Raw genomic sequence first — 15,317 nt, 5'->3', positions numbered from 1 at the left:
CCTGTGCCTTTCAGAAGTTGGTCTTTTCTCTGTATAACGCTGGCAGATTTGATGGTGGACAGCGTGCTGGTGGGCAGTCCTTTGGGGACTCCCAGGAGCCATGATGATTCCCTGAGTCTTTCAATCTGGGTTACCCAACAGTCGAGCACCGGAGGAAGCCCATTCACGTGAGGTCAACAGAGCATTTCATCAGTTTCATTTTATTTTTAAATTTTCAGTGGAGAAATTATTTGTTGCAAACTGTTCCAGATTTTCGGCCGCCTGCTTTCCTCACCACGATTTCCTTGTTGGCTCTGGTGCTTGTTTTAAGAAACAAGTTTCTTCTCTGTACTTCTGTAGCTGTTGGGCTTGCCCAATACTTGATCTGCATTTGAAGCAGAATGCTTCTTCGTGATGTCAAACTGATTTTCGTATTTCTGAATATTTCGTGTACACTCAGCAACTGTTTCAAGTGAAATGCTCTTGTCCAATTTCGGTTAACTCACATTTGCTGATCTCGTGCTTTCATGCTGAGGGCAGTTTCCTCTTCCTCTAACAAAAGTTAGCAATTTGCATTACTATGGAATGTACTGTCCCGGGGTGCTTTTTTTCTTAAAAGTTTTAATACAATTCACCCATTTAAGTGTACAGCGGTTTTTACTCTATGCCCAGAATTGTGCATCGCAGTCAATATTAGAACATTTTCATCTCCCCAACAGGAAGCCCTGTACGCATAAGCAGTCATTCCCATCTTCCCCATCCTCCCCCAGCCCCAAGGAGCCACTCTTCTTTCTCTGTGGGTTTGCCTGTGCTGGACATTTCATGTAAACCCTGTCACTTCTTGTAAGTGGAACCGTCTATTGTGACTGAATTGTTCCACACTGAGTAACGTTTTCAATGTTTGTCCACATTGTGGCCTGGGTCAGTACTCTATGTTTTGCTATTGCTGAATAATATTCCACTGTATGGCTGGGCCCCACTGTTTACCGATTCATCACGTGATAGGCATTTGGGTTGTTGCTGCTTTTTGGCTGTGATGAGTAGTGTTGCCGTGAATATTCCTTTAGGAGTTTTTATGTGGACATTTGTTTTCAGTTCTCTTACGTGTGTGCCCAGACAGCAGAATTGCTGGGTCATTCAGAAACCAAATGTTCAACTCTCTGAGGACCTACCAGGCTGTTTTCCAAAGTGGCCACACTGTGTTATGTCCTCACCAGCAAGGGCTGCGTGCTCCGCTCCCTCTGTGTCCCCATTAGTGCTTGTTACTTTTTTTTTCTTATAACCTATTGTAGTTAGTGTGAAGCGGTTTCTCCTAGTGGTTTTGACTTCATTTCCCTTACAGCTAATGATATTGAACATCGTTTCATTGTGCTTATTGGCCATTTGTATATTTTCCTTGAATAATACATTTTCAGATCCTTTATTCACCTTTTAATTGAGTTGCCTTTTTAGTGTTGAGATGTAGGAGTTTTTTGGGATTTTTTGTTTTTGTTTTTGTTTTTTTTTTACATTTGGAGATACAAATTCCTAATCAGATAAATGATTTGAAAAATTTTCTCCTGTGTGTTGTTTTTTCACTTTCTGGATGGTGCTGTTTGAAGCAAATTTCTAAATTTTGATGAACTCCAATTTATCTCTGTTTTCTTTGTTCCTTGTGCTTTTGGGGTATTATTTAAAATCTGAGTTATTTTATTTAAACTTGTATATATAAAATAACATAAATCATAGGACCGTTCTAGGAGATGGGTGAGGTTGCTGTCCCCAGTCTATGGATAGGAGACTGAGATGCAGAAAATTTCACTGAAATATCAGTGTCACAGCTACCCAGTGCTGTGGGAGTTCAGACCCTCATGTTTGTCCCCAGCATCTGTGCTCTTCACCACCATGCTCCACTACTGCCTGGAGTCGTTAATGAAAACATCTTTCCTTTTTTGATTTCTTGTTTGTTTTCTCTTTGGGGACCACATCTCCTCATTTTCCTTTCGGAAATCAGTGTAGATTTATTTTAGGTCTCATGTAGACAGAAGCATTGTTGTCAGATAACTTCTTTATTACTCACTCTCCAGTGATGATTGTTGCTAGTTGACCTAATCAAGTCATGCTTAAGTCTTTCCTCCTCTTGACACTTAAAACAGTCATGACTTACAGAATGCTCAAAGAAGAAAGTATTTGATTGATTTTATTTTGCTACCCAATGAAACCAATCAAATAAAAACTCCGGTGTTGACACAGACTATAAGCCCTCCAGGCTAGGGTCACTGTCTTCCTTGTGTTTCATTGGTTTGTTCACAGTGTCTGGATAGTGCCTTTCTGTCCATCAGATTTGTGAGGATACGGTGCTCGTGAATCATTGTCAGGACAGAATTTTGACCACAGACTGTGTTGTTCATTTCCCAAGGGAAAAGATAATATAGAAATACTGCTCAGATCTATTTTAAAATTAAGCTTGGAATTTTGAGAAGAATTCAAGGAACCATACAATGATCATTTTCACTAATTTTAGATCTATCTTAGACACTTTATGGTTACTTAGCAGAATAACTTATCATGTAGCTTTGACAAGAGGACTGTAGTATTGATTATTTGTTTTAGTTGAAATATTCAAACTGTGATAAAGTAATCAGTGCCTATAAATGAGCTAATATGTTTGTATTTCTATGCAACATGGGAGCAGACTACATATGTTTCTATATAATATATATGACTGTGTGTTTTAATCTGTCTGACAGTGTTTTTATACATTTTCAGCAATGTTGTAACTTTAGAATTCTTCTAAGAAATTCACTCCCCATAATATTGCAGTTTGTACTGTGTATCCTGTCTTATGCATGGGATTCCACTGTCCCCTCAGTGAGGAATTTCCTCTCCTATTGAGATAGTAACAGAGTTAAATGATCTGTGATATCTAGGCCTTCGCTCTCCATGTGTTTGCAGTTGGCTGCCAATTAGGATTTTGCCTTTCTTGAGATTTCATTGTTCAATTAGAAGTTTTGAAAATAACTATTAGTATGTTTCACCGGTCTCCCTAGAAACTTGTGTTTGTGCTTTTCAGTTTTCAAATTATGAAAATTGTATATGCCCACTTGTTTTTAAGTAGTCCTTTTTCACTAGATATGTGTTTACCTCTTTATAGTTAAAATATTTTTTTCTCAATGAATGAATCGGTGTGCATGTTTTAAAATATAGCTTACTTTTTATTTTTCTTATTCTAACAGGTATATTCATGCTACAGAATTTAGAAAATAAGGATAAACTCAGTAATAACTTAAAAATGGCCTCTAATCTCACCTGGAGATACAGTTGTAAGGTTTGAAATTGAGAATTACAAGTCCTCTCACGTTGTTCTTCTTTTTCAAGTACATTGTAGTTACTGAGACCCTCGAATTCCCATATGAATTGTAGCAGCAGCTAGTCAGTTACTGCAGAGGAGCCCACTGGGATTGTGATCGAGACCACGTTGAGTATACGGATCGCTCTGGGGAGCACTGCCATCCCAAGAGCGCTGTCATTTGTTCCAGGAATGTGCGTGGTGTGTCTGTCTGTCCAGGTATTTAGGTCTTCTTTAATTTTTTTTCAAAAAATGCGTAGAGTTTACATAGTATTATTTTATTATTTTTTTTTTTGCCTTTATACTGAGTAAAAGTGTGCAAGGTACCGGGATCAGAATTGTATTATAGCCCCGCCACTTGCTGTCACCATGGACGCTGCGGTTTCTTTGCCCGCTGTAAAATCTTGCACAAAATAGGACGTCAGTAACTCTCTCTTGAATGAATGATTATATGATTGTTGGATGATGCTTGAGAGTCCTTGTGATGATGTCTTTTTCCCAGCCTTTCCCCTCTTCTTAACTATGCCCTTTCTCTTCCTTTCCTCCAGCCTGTGTTTCAGCCTGTCTGTGGCATTGATTTTCCCTGTCTGTGGGCTCTTCCTTTCACTAGTTCACGATAATGTTACATGTGGGCTGTGGAAACGTTTTAGATGTCAAGAAAGGGCAAATCCATTGCATGCTAGTATTTTTAGACTGTGGTATTCTTTTATCAAATGAAATTAAATTAGGCTGACACCCTGAGCCCTCCCCTGAGCTCTTTTTGCCTTCCTACAGCTGATACTGCTCTGGTTGCTGCATGTGCCTTTCTCCAGCCTTGGTTTTGGAGTTGAGTAAGTCACCATCACTGGAAACCTCTCTTTAAAAGGTGAAGAGAACATTTGATCCTTCTCCCTGGTTGGGGACTTGGATGAGATGAGGTAACAGATAAAGAATTGAGCGCCACCTCATTCTGACCCCTGCTCTTTCCGTTCATTCTCCAGGGGAAAAGAGTACAGTTCAAAAATATAAAAACTGTGAGCTAATGATATAGACAAAACAACCGAACATTAATTAAATATCCTTTCATGCCAGAAACAAATGTATTATACACACAAAAAGCACATAAATTACGGTAGTACTGTGGTTACAAACGTGGTTCCAAGTTCGAGTCCAGTTCTGGAGTCACCAGTCCTGTGAGATGGAGAACTACAAGTAGGTCGGCTTAGCCTCTCCAGGACTTGTTTTCTGTCCTGCAGAGACGGGGCTCGCTAGGCGTCCCCCCCCCCCGTAGAGGTTCTGTGGGGCGTAAATGACGCGCGTGGGCAGCCCGAGCACAGCTGCTCGTTCCTCGTAAGTGCAGGATGGCATAGCTTTTGTGGTGACGGTTTTATGACCGCTCCGTGTTGACTCTCTGCTCCAAAGGGATGCCTTGTGGTTTGGAGATGGGATTCTCACTTCAGTGAATACCCAATGATTGTGTTATTGGGCCCTGCTGATTTGAATCTATTCTTTATAAAGTACATATTGTAGATATATTTTTCAACCATTCATGCTATTTTATTTTTTTACTATTTATAATGCTACCCTCTCATCTCTTGGTGTGACTTTTCATGGAATCCAGGAGACAGTCCTAAGCTACCTGCCTCTTCACAATTCTCCATGGTGGTTTTCTTCCCTGACTACAAGAGGGTTTTACATAGGAAATTTTTTTTGTTCCCCTTTTCTTTCTTCTTTTGTTCACCTTTCCATCTGTCCATTTATCTACCCACTGATTCTTCTGACTTTTTCCAAGGAGCATTTCAGGCAGCTTACAGAAGAACAGATACCAAAATAAACAGGTGAGAAAATGGGGCCAAGTTCAGATAGTGAGGCTAGGAAGCGACCCTGTGTGAGGGTTACAGGCGTGAGACACACACCTCTGCCCTGTGACTTATAAGATCGACAGCAGCAGTGTGCCTCAGTCTCCCTGCAGACACAGGGAAACAGGGTTTGTGGGAGATGCTAACTGGCTGTGAAATAAATAAGTGGCTGAGGAGAAGCCCAGCCTTTCCATCTACTAAGGCTTAGGAGAATATTTTGAGTGTCTTTCAAAACCAGAGTATTGCATCTTTTCTTTTGTGAGAGTTCTACGTATAGTTGGTTACATTCTATACCTGGAAATTTCTCCAAAAGTGCTTCCCACGTGAGTCCCATGGCTCGGGAATGGGGTGGTTCTGCACATTGACGGGTGTTGGCCAGAAACCGAAAATGACAGCCTCAAAGGAGCCTGGGAATTGTCAGTTATGTTTTGTCAGTGCTGTAGATTTCAGAAAATGGTTTCACCGTGCCTCTCTATCTGAGGCGGCAGCGTGCTCTCTTACCAGCATCAGGAGCTCAGGGCCACTGGATGGTGGGGGTTGACTGCACTGCCATCAAGACAGCTGGGCTAGTCACTGCAGACGTGATGTTTTTACATAGTACATTTCATGTTCTTTAAAAGGTTTCAACAGGTAGTTAATTAACTGAGTTAATTAACATTTAATAGATATGATGCTTTGTTGAAAAGACAGTTATAGGCAGAATATAAGTTGTGAACACTTTAAAACCGGTTTCATTACTGAAATTTCAGTAGGGAAGATTCTTTATCTTATTTACGCCTCTCTTTTAAAGTAACAATGAAATAAGACAGAAAAAGCAGAGGATGATTTCTGTTCTTCCTCTCGGATTGCAGGTGCCCTTACCTCCAGTGGCATCCATCCAGACACCAGCACTGACACTGGCCGTGCTCAGAACTGCCTCAGCCCTGAAGACACAACTGACAACTAGAAGGGGGCCATGCCCTGTTACAGCAGGTGCTCTCACTTTGTGGGTCCTTATGTAACTGCTTGGTGTTATTCAGGATCACCGTTCTACATTGTGTGATGCTGCTGCGGTGTCTCCTAGTTATTTGTTTCGGTAAGTACTCGTGCATTTTTTTCAATGTGTTTTACTAGACATCTAAAAATGCTTTTTCCAGATGAAAAATAATGTGTATTTAATATAAGAGTCTGAATAAAGGGGCAAAAGTGTCTATCCTGGTCTGACTACTCAGAGATAATAATAAACACTTTAACATCTATTTTCTGTTCTTTTCATCAGTGTGTATTACCTCTGTCATAAAAACCAGCGAGCACTCTATGCCTGATTACTATGTGGAGACCTCCATTTTCCATTCGGCTTATTACACGTTTTTCTACAATATTCTATCTCCCCTGGCATGATTTCTAATGACCAGTATAGCATTCTGTTTTGTGGAGGCATCATCCATTTTATTTCGGAATTAAATAAACTTTTAAATTCCAAGTATACTTAACTGATATACTGAAAAGAGAACTGTGGTTGTACCGAAAGACAGCTACATCCCTTCCCCTTTTTTCCTGAGAGTAGAAACTGCTGACAATGTGGAGTATGTATATCATGAACTTTATGCCTATGTTATATATATATATACACACATACATACAGATGCGTATATGAGAAATCTATGTATATGTGTGTGTATATATACTTTATTGAAAAATAAGGCCATACTATATGTATTCTGCAGCTCGGTTTATTCACTCCAGTGTATATCATAGACGTCCTCCCACTCCAGACTCACCCGGTCCTTTCAGATAGAGGGGTCTCCTGATGTGCAAGTTTGGTCTCTTGTTTAAGGACAACTTTGGTGGGAGTGTACTGTGGACAAGGCCTTAGGCCACGCTGAAACGCCAGCCCCTTAGTGCCCACAGCTCGCCTTCATTTACGGCATCATTGTCTTGATGGTGGACATTTAAGTTTTCTCCAATTTCCACTGTCAGACAGGATGTTTGACTGGCATCCTTCTTGTACAAACATTCCTGTGATCTTGTATAAGTATTCCTTTAGTTAAGGATTCTGAAAATTTAGTCCGTGGATGTGACAATTACATACATCACAGGCTCCTTTCAAGTGACTCAAGAAATTCCTTCTACAGTGGGGAATGAAAAGATGTAGAATTACTTATGTAACCAATGCTCTATCGCTGGATATGATTTCACTTCAGCTTTTCTTCCCACCATTGTATACAGTGCTGTGTAAATGCTCTGATGAGTACATCTTTTTGAACTGATTTTGTTTCTATACGAAACGATTCTTAAAAGTGGAGTTGAGTCTGTGTGTACACACATTTTTCAGAGTTTACATATCCATTGACACGTCGTCCTCCAAAAAGATCTCTCACAGTTTTTTCTCCCACAGATGGACACTAGCTAGAATATCTTTGAAAAATATTTGGCAATATGATGAGCCAAAGTGCTTTTTCAATGTTTTAGTTTGCATTTGATGACCAGTGAAGTATTGAGCATTTTTCACTCATTAGCCATCTGATTCTCAAAAAGTGAATGATCCCTTTTGTCCTTTGCAAACATTTAAATGAGGGAGCTTCTTGTTGCTTTGTGACAGCTCTTTGTATGTTATCAATATTAACCCCTTGTCTTCACCAACATGTATCTTCTTGTCATTTCTTGCCTTTCTTTTTGTTCAGTAGGTTTATATTGTTTTGGCCCAAAATAAACTAAAGATAGTAAATGTCTTCTTTTTGGGTTTATCCTTGATATTATTCTTAGAAACACTGTCTTATAATGGTATAAATCTCTTCTGTAGGTTTTTTTAATCTCTAAGATGGAGATGATAATAGTACTTGTCATAGTGAGGAGAAGTTGAATTAATATGAGCAAAGGGTTGTATTTGCTGTTATTAGTACTTTCTAATATTTACATCACTTTCTGTAATTTTTATTGGGGTTATTATGACCGGAAAGGAATTTGTTTTTTCCAGGTGATTCTCTGATTGTCCCAGGACTATTATTGAATTCAAACTTTGCTCTTTGATTTGAAATCCCACCTGTACAAAATACTTATGTATACTACAGTCTCTTTTTGAGCTCATGGTTTATTTCTGTCAATCTTACTTTCTTCCTCCAGTGCTATATCTTACATATTGTAAAAATTTAATGTCTGACAGTGCGATTTTTTGATTCTTTCTTCCATCCCTAATTTTCTTGGCTAGTATTATGACTTTATTACTCCTGAAGAATTCTAAAATACATTTTTAAACTTAAGAAAAAACAGGAAAGGGTTATCATAGGATTTTTTAGTAAGTTTTGAATTACCTTTAGGAAAAAGTACATCTTTACAAAACTGCTTTCCTCCATAAAATATGTTGATCTCTCTACATTCACACCTCTTACTTTACCCCTCAGTACAGTCCTGTACTTTCTCCATGTACAACATGGGCATTGTTTTTGAGTTTATACCAGATTACTGTTGATGTTTTTGTTAATTTTGTAAGTGAAAATTTTTTGCTATTATATTTTGTAACTGTTAAAACTGACACCTAGGAAGGCAGATTCGATTTGTAAATTCTCACTTTGTTAATTGTCATATAAAATTGCAAATATTAAGTAATTGTTACAGAATCCTTTCTATTCTGTTTTTAAAAATTTGTTTCCAAGATTCTCAAAATGGTCATAGCTAAGTAGTATAGGTGGGGAGACAGATGGAGAGCGGTAGTGTGGCTCATGTACAAACTGTGAGCAGTTTTATGGCTGCCTTTACGCTGGAAAAGCCGCGGAAGAGCCCAGGTCAGACCAGGGGTGGTTTTGTATGCACTTGAAAGCCAGCTTTCCTGCCTCTATGGTGAAACCTGGTGGGCGAGGCAGGTAGATGATCAAGGTCGAATGGAGGTTATTGGCTGCAAAAAGTGCTGTGTCTGAGAACTGGAGACCATCGCCATGAGAAATGCTTGGTGCCGGGAACAATGCAGTGGAGCTGGGGAGCCTGTATGTTAAGGATTCTCGAGCCCTGGGAGTGGGAAGATCAGACTCTGCATTCAGATCTGAGTATGAATTCATCCTCTTTAGTTTATTGGTCCTCTGACTTTTGTCAAGTTATATACCCTCTTTCAATTCCTGTTTTCTTGTCTCTCAAAATAGGAGAATTACGGCCTGCTGCTAGAGTGTTTGATCAGGGTAAATAATTTGTGTCTATAAGATCCCACGTACAGTCACAATCTCAGTGAGAAATGGGCTGTCGCCTCTTCTTCTGCAACTCAGTGCTAGACAAAACATGGGGAAAGCCAGTCCCTAATTTGTGTGTGATGCAAGTAGGAGCAAAATTAATGTCTTGCCTTTCCCTAGCAGTATTCTTACGCTTTGCTTCATTTAACTCTTTCCTTCTTTCCTTTTCCCTTTCCCCTCCTCCACCAAAAGAGACTGAGACTCTCAGAACACTAGATTCAAATTACTTTAAATGTTGGCTCATCCCCATGAAGTGACAGTGACATTAAAAAAATCTGTACACATCCCAGACTTGATTATATTTGATTTACACACACACACACACACACATAATCAGCCTACCTCCCACTTGCAGAGGGAAAAAGACTACTTTTTCTGAGTTTTCATTCACTGAGCGTGAGGACAATGTCTCTTTATGCAGACTTTCACCAGGCTTCGTGCATGGTGTTTTAATTGGATTTCTGCTTTGTGGCCATAAATATAGTCTCCTAATAGAAGAGAGAAAGTGGAGACATAGAGATTCTGGTGAGATATTGGTGTCATCATATTTGAGTTGGAAATTACTTAAGAGAGCATGGAGTCGTAACTATTTATGGGTGAGAATCCATGATGGTGTAACTTGGACAAGAAACTGGGTCTTCTGCCATCGTGTCCACGCGGGTGAAGAGGCAACTGGTCAGGGGATGGCAGGGATCCTTCTTGCTTGAGTTCCAGGGTCTTGCTACTTTTCATTGCTCAGCTGCCTTTAGTTTATGTCCATGAGGCCTCTCATGGGAAGGTCACTCTGTCCTGACAGAATGAGTTTCTTATCAGCAAAAAGCTATGGACCCACTCATATTTCCCAGAGTTTTCTGCTGACCTGCTGACACTTTATATAAATGAGAACTAAGAAACTACTTAATATAAAATCCTTATTGTTATCATTTGCCCTCGAGCTCCATAGGAATGGGGTGCTGTCTCAGGCTGTCTAAAGCTAGATCTGAACAAAGATAGGGTGATACACTGTGCTGCTGGACCCTCCACAGTTGAAGGGTTTTCCACCTTTGTTTTTAAAATCAGGCAGATGAGTTCAAATCTTGCCTTTACCAGTTATTATCTTTGTGACGTGGGGGAGAAACTGTTCTTTTTTGTGTCCAATTTTCTTAATCTGTAAATAAGTTCAGTATGTATTTTAAGATTTCTGATTTAGAATTGAATGAGCTAATTCTCTCATTTATACCTAAAATAGTGATCGTGTGGTTCTATGCTGGTGCTTTGGTAGTTGATTACTTAGGGACTCGGCAGTGAGAATGGGGGTGGGGGACCCCTGGATAACAGAGCTTATATTCCAGGATATGCTTGTAAAAGAATGGATGTGCAGTGGATTTTTAGTAAATATCAACTCCTTTCCTAATCTGCATTGATTGTGTATATATCTTTATAATAATATATGAACAATTTTTATTGCAATTTAAATCTTATTAGTATTTACAACATGTAGCTATAAAAAATACGTGAAATAAAATGATTTTACTTTTATTTTCTTTTCAATAAGCAACAAAATAAAATAGAAGAAAATAAGGTTTGAAGGAGTAGAAATAATTTTATTTCCGTGGAATCAATTCCGTATAAAAGGTTTTTTGATCATGTTGTTAAACAGCATATAAAATTGATAGGTTGTGACATACTGGAAATGAGGAAACTGTGGAGACATACTACCTCCAATGCAGTCATTTTTTTTACCAAGTCCAAACTCGTTCTGCTAGCAGCATGACAGGCCAAATAATGGGAGATGAGATTTTGGAGTAAGGAATAGTGAGTTTATTTGAAAAGCTGGCAGACCCAGAAGATGGCATACTGTTATCCAGGAGATCTCTCTTCCCCAAGTCAGAATTCAGTCTCCTTTTACAGTAAAAAGCAGCGCGGGTGTGGTTGGTTGTTGCAAACTTCTTCCTGTACGAATTGTTTGTCCTTGAAATCCTTTGTTCTTGCAGCTGTCCATGTGGGTCAAATCGTAGTGTCCCCGTAAAACCTCCAAAAAAAAAAACAAAAGTTATTCTCTATTTTGCAACTTGCCATCTCTACATAAGTGTAGAAGAGCTAACATCCTTAAAGATCCGAGCCCGGAGAATAGGCTCTCCTGTATATTTCAGGCTAAAGGCAACTTCCTTTCAAAAAAGGTGCAGAGATAGCAAGTCTGAGCCTAGAAAACACGGTACAGGTTTAAAGCGAAATGAACGCATCTAACATGGAGTCAAATTTGTTCTTTTGTATTACAATTTCTTTTTCCACCTCATAAATAATTTTAGTAAGAAACATGAGTAATTTTTTTCTTTTTGCTTCTTAATAACGGATGAGTGGGCCAACTACAGTTTTGTGAGCAGGGATGCTGTGCGTGCCTTGTGGTCACAGCAAACTCTTATTGGGGGTGGTCGACCTGCAACATGTCTGAATCCTGGTGACTGTTGGTGAGAGTCCCCCTAACCAGGGGCTCTGTTCAAGAACCAGCATATTGGCATTGACATCTGGAGACCTCTTTTTCAGCTGCAGGAAATTTTTTCAGATACTGTGATGGAAAAATCACCCCAGCTGGGGATAATCAGGGAAGAAAGGAAGAGGAAAAGCGCTTGGAGTAGAGTAGATGAGAAGGACAGAAAATCAGGGAGACTGGGGGCCTGGCAGCGGGGCCTCGGTAGACAGAGGAGCAGAGGTGGTGAGGGGCCCGGCTCTGGAACCAGCTCCTGCACCTGTCCCCGCAACCAAACCACACAGCTTTTAATTGGGCCCAAGACTCTCTCCTGTCTGGATGTCACCCTGGGCAGAACCTTGAGAATCAAAGGTAAGGGGTGGGCAGCACTCACCTAGGGGGTCACTGAGGACTTTGGTCAAGTCCACAGTGCCTTTTCTAGTCATGTGCCTTCACCTGTTCTTTATCTCAGGATCTGAGAATCAGGAGCAAGGAACTCAGGGAGCGATCCAGGAAGACATCTGACTGTGTTAAGACACGACAGTCACAGCGACACGGGGAGTGGAAACACTTGCAGCAAAGTAAAATAACTTCATAACTATTGCATCAGAGCTGCAGGTGTGAGAGATCCTAAGCCCGTGTCAGAGTGCAGGGGACAAGAGGAAAGAAATTGTATTATTAACACTGACAATTGAAATTTTGTTAAATAGCCTGCTACTGTTAATTGTATCACTTGAATATATGCAGGTGTGTTTCAGTGAGAATTTACAGGTTCACACAACCCCACCAGCCCCTCTTGCTCCCATCGGAGATGGGATTTCTCAAGCAAAGTGCCCCTCCTGCTTGCGTGGGCCACCTTGAGTGTCCTCGCCTCGGGCAGGGCTGCTGCAGGGCACTGAGTCCCCGAGGCACGGCCTGTGATACATGACAGGAACATCTCTACTCTTGAATGGGGGCCTCCTTTTCCCCCTGCAGTGAAAGAATGCCGGTGACTCAGTTAGAAGCATGCTTCCAAGCTGTCCTACCGTGTTATCACCATCTTGAAGCGGTGACTGAATCTTCTGAAATTCTCCAGAATGTGGTTTACAATCACCTTCGTCATCTGAGTGTGTGTCCTCTTACAAGTGGAGGAATTACTGCCGTTTCCCTGGAACATACTCACCACTAGTCCATCTGATTTTTCTGTGCTAGGATTCAGTCTGGCATGCTAAAAGTTCTTCAGTCAGATCTTGAAACCCTGATGAAGAGGATTATTTATTTCATTTCTTTATATGATAGTATTTTACTTTCAAAATTCAGAGATTTCTGTTCTTCAAGGAATTTTTTCGGGGTTTGGAGAAACAACTTTGCTCTTACCATTTTGTGACCTGTTGCTATATGCCTCTAACTTGTCTTCTGTCACTAGTGAGGCTGTTCCATTTGTGACCCTGTCCAGGTTGTTCATGTTATACAACATAAAGTCTGTATAAGTACACTCCCTTTCACTCGGAAGACATTCCACAAATACTACCTGAATCTGGGTGTGGTTTTAAGAAGACAGAATCATTAGAACATGTCCTTGCAGGTTGCAAGTGCAAAATCCCCAAATCAATAGTCAAGCTCAACATCTAAAATCTTTCTAATCTACCTTGAATTTGTATGGATAAGTGAAGCAGTTTGCAAAGAACTCAAGACCAGGTTTAGAATACAGGCAGGTGTAGCTCAGCAGGTCCTCCCAACCTGTTGCTCTCCCAGTGGGTGGGTCCGAGGGAAGAGGGCATGTCCTGCCCTCCCTGAGCTGACAGTTTCATAGCAAAGACCTTCAGCAGGTGAAGAACTTGGAGTTTCTTCTAAGAACCGTGAGTTCGAAAAGAGTCCAAAAAGCGCGGGAGTGACACAATCCCATTTGTCTCAAGTAGGGGATAGCGGCTGTGCGGCCACTTGGGAGATTTGTGGGTCCAGGTGGGCAGTGTTGGTGGCTTCCTCTTGAGCGGTGGGACGGTCAGTGGGTAAAAGCGAACAGATTGAAGGCATGTTTAGATGCTGAAAAGGAAAGGATGAATGTTTTCTGTGAAGGTAGGATGGATTAAGACCCAGGTTTCTGTGTGGATTAATGTGGTAAATTATGGTCCTGCTGTGCTCTGAGGAGGGAGAGCTGCATAGGGAGTTCTGAGGGAAAACTGATGAGTTCAGATGTGGGTAAAGTGAAAGGTTGTTAGATGTGTGGTCTGGGAGCTCAGGTGAGAGCCCGTAGTGAGTAGGGGGAGGGGAGAGGGACTTTCAAATCATTTTGTCTTGTCAACATACAAATAAGTATGAGTTATGACACACTTAACACCTCTATATTTTAGATTATATCCCAGAAATATTTTGCTGTATTGACTGCAGAGGTTCTTAATTATTTTTAATAGAAATAAAATAAATAGAAACAAAATATTTGAGTTAATGAATATCTTAGAGTTGATGTGTGTCCTTGAATTTATTTTGATACCTCATCTGTTTATAACCATAATCTACAAAAAGTTATCTTGCTTAGCATAAGAGTTAAACAGAGGGAAGTGACACACTGTTGGGGGTTGAAGCTGATCTTGGGCAAATTATGCAGCCTCTCTGTGCCTTAGTTGCATCGTCTGTGACTGCCCCCGGCCCCCTCATCAAAGCTGATTTCCTAGACTAGATGTTGTTGGGAGTCTGCTGAAGGGAGTAAGAATAGGTAACTGCTAGGGATACTGAAGAGAGAGACAAAAACAGATTAAAGCCTAAAAACTGTGTACAAATACTATCAAAGAAGAAAAAAATCAAGCAGTGTTTTGAGCCAGTTACCTTAAGGGAAACAAAATCACGTGGACGCAAAGCTCTTGAGCATGTGAATATTGTGGGTGGGAGGGTGTCATAAGAAAAGGGTTGATAAAAGGCCTCTTGGTTTCCCTTGACGTTTCCAGTAAGGATGGGGAGCAGAAGCGAAAACCCCCGGTTCACAGAAGAAGATGCTCTTTTTTGCAAAACTGACCAAAGGTTGGAGACCAGTCATCAGCGGTGCTGGCAAATGTAGAGGCTTCTGAATCGGGTGGGGCACTTGCTGTGACTTCCAGATGAGCTGCTGGCTGGGGGCTGTGAGGCGGGCAGTAGGTTTGCAGGGTGGCCCGGGCATAATCTCTGGGTCTGAGGCTGCTGGTCTGATTAGCAGACCTGGGCACCCCCAGTCCTAATGGGGCAGCTCGGGATGTGGCCTGGGACACCTGCCGTGCTGAGGGCGAGAAGAGGGCTCCCCTGAGGGGGTGTCCCTGTGGAGAGTGGAAACGTCCTCCTGCAGGGGAGGAAGAGCCTCTGAGCAGGGGGCCGGATGCACAGGCAAGGCCAGCCTGAGCACGGAGGTTTTGGGGAGCCGGAAGTCATACAGTGGCCCGAGCAGCCTTGTTCCTGCAAAACTGGAGGGAAAAGATGCCGAAAAGGCAGGCTAGGGACAGACCCTGTGGTGGGTTATGAGTGACAGGAAAGGACTGCTCAGGCAGGCACGAGAGAACCCTGTGGGCGTCCCAGCTGGGGCGTCA

The 15,317-nt window shown here is 41.2% G+C and overlaps 1 long non-coding RNA gene across 1 annotated transcript in view; it reads left to right on the top strand.

Moving 5' to 3' along the window:
• The window catches only part of LOC140687999 (uncharacterized), a 55,278-nt gene that overhangs the window by 18,679 nt on the left and 21,282 nt on the right, over positions 1-15,317 (top strand). The window contains exons 2-4 of the long non-coding RNA XR_012062640.1: positions 3,337-3,526; positions 4,082-4,137; positions 5,997-6,220. This is a non-coding gene — a long non-coding RNA (uncharacterized lncRNA). The remainder of the gene's footprint in view (positions 1-3,336; positions 3,527-4,081; positions 4,138-5,996; positions 6,221-15,317) is intronic.

The sequence above is a fragment of the Vicugna pacos genome, chromosome 21, assembly GCF_048564905.1.
Source record: "Vicugna pacos chromosome 21, VicPac4, whole genome shotgun sequence".
NCBI lineage: Eukaryota > Metazoa > Chordata > Mammalia > Artiodactyla > Camelidae > Vicugna > Vicugna pacos.
The sequence above is the reverse complement of the archived record's forward strand: the minus strand, read 5'-3'. Positions and strand labels throughout refer to the sequence as shown.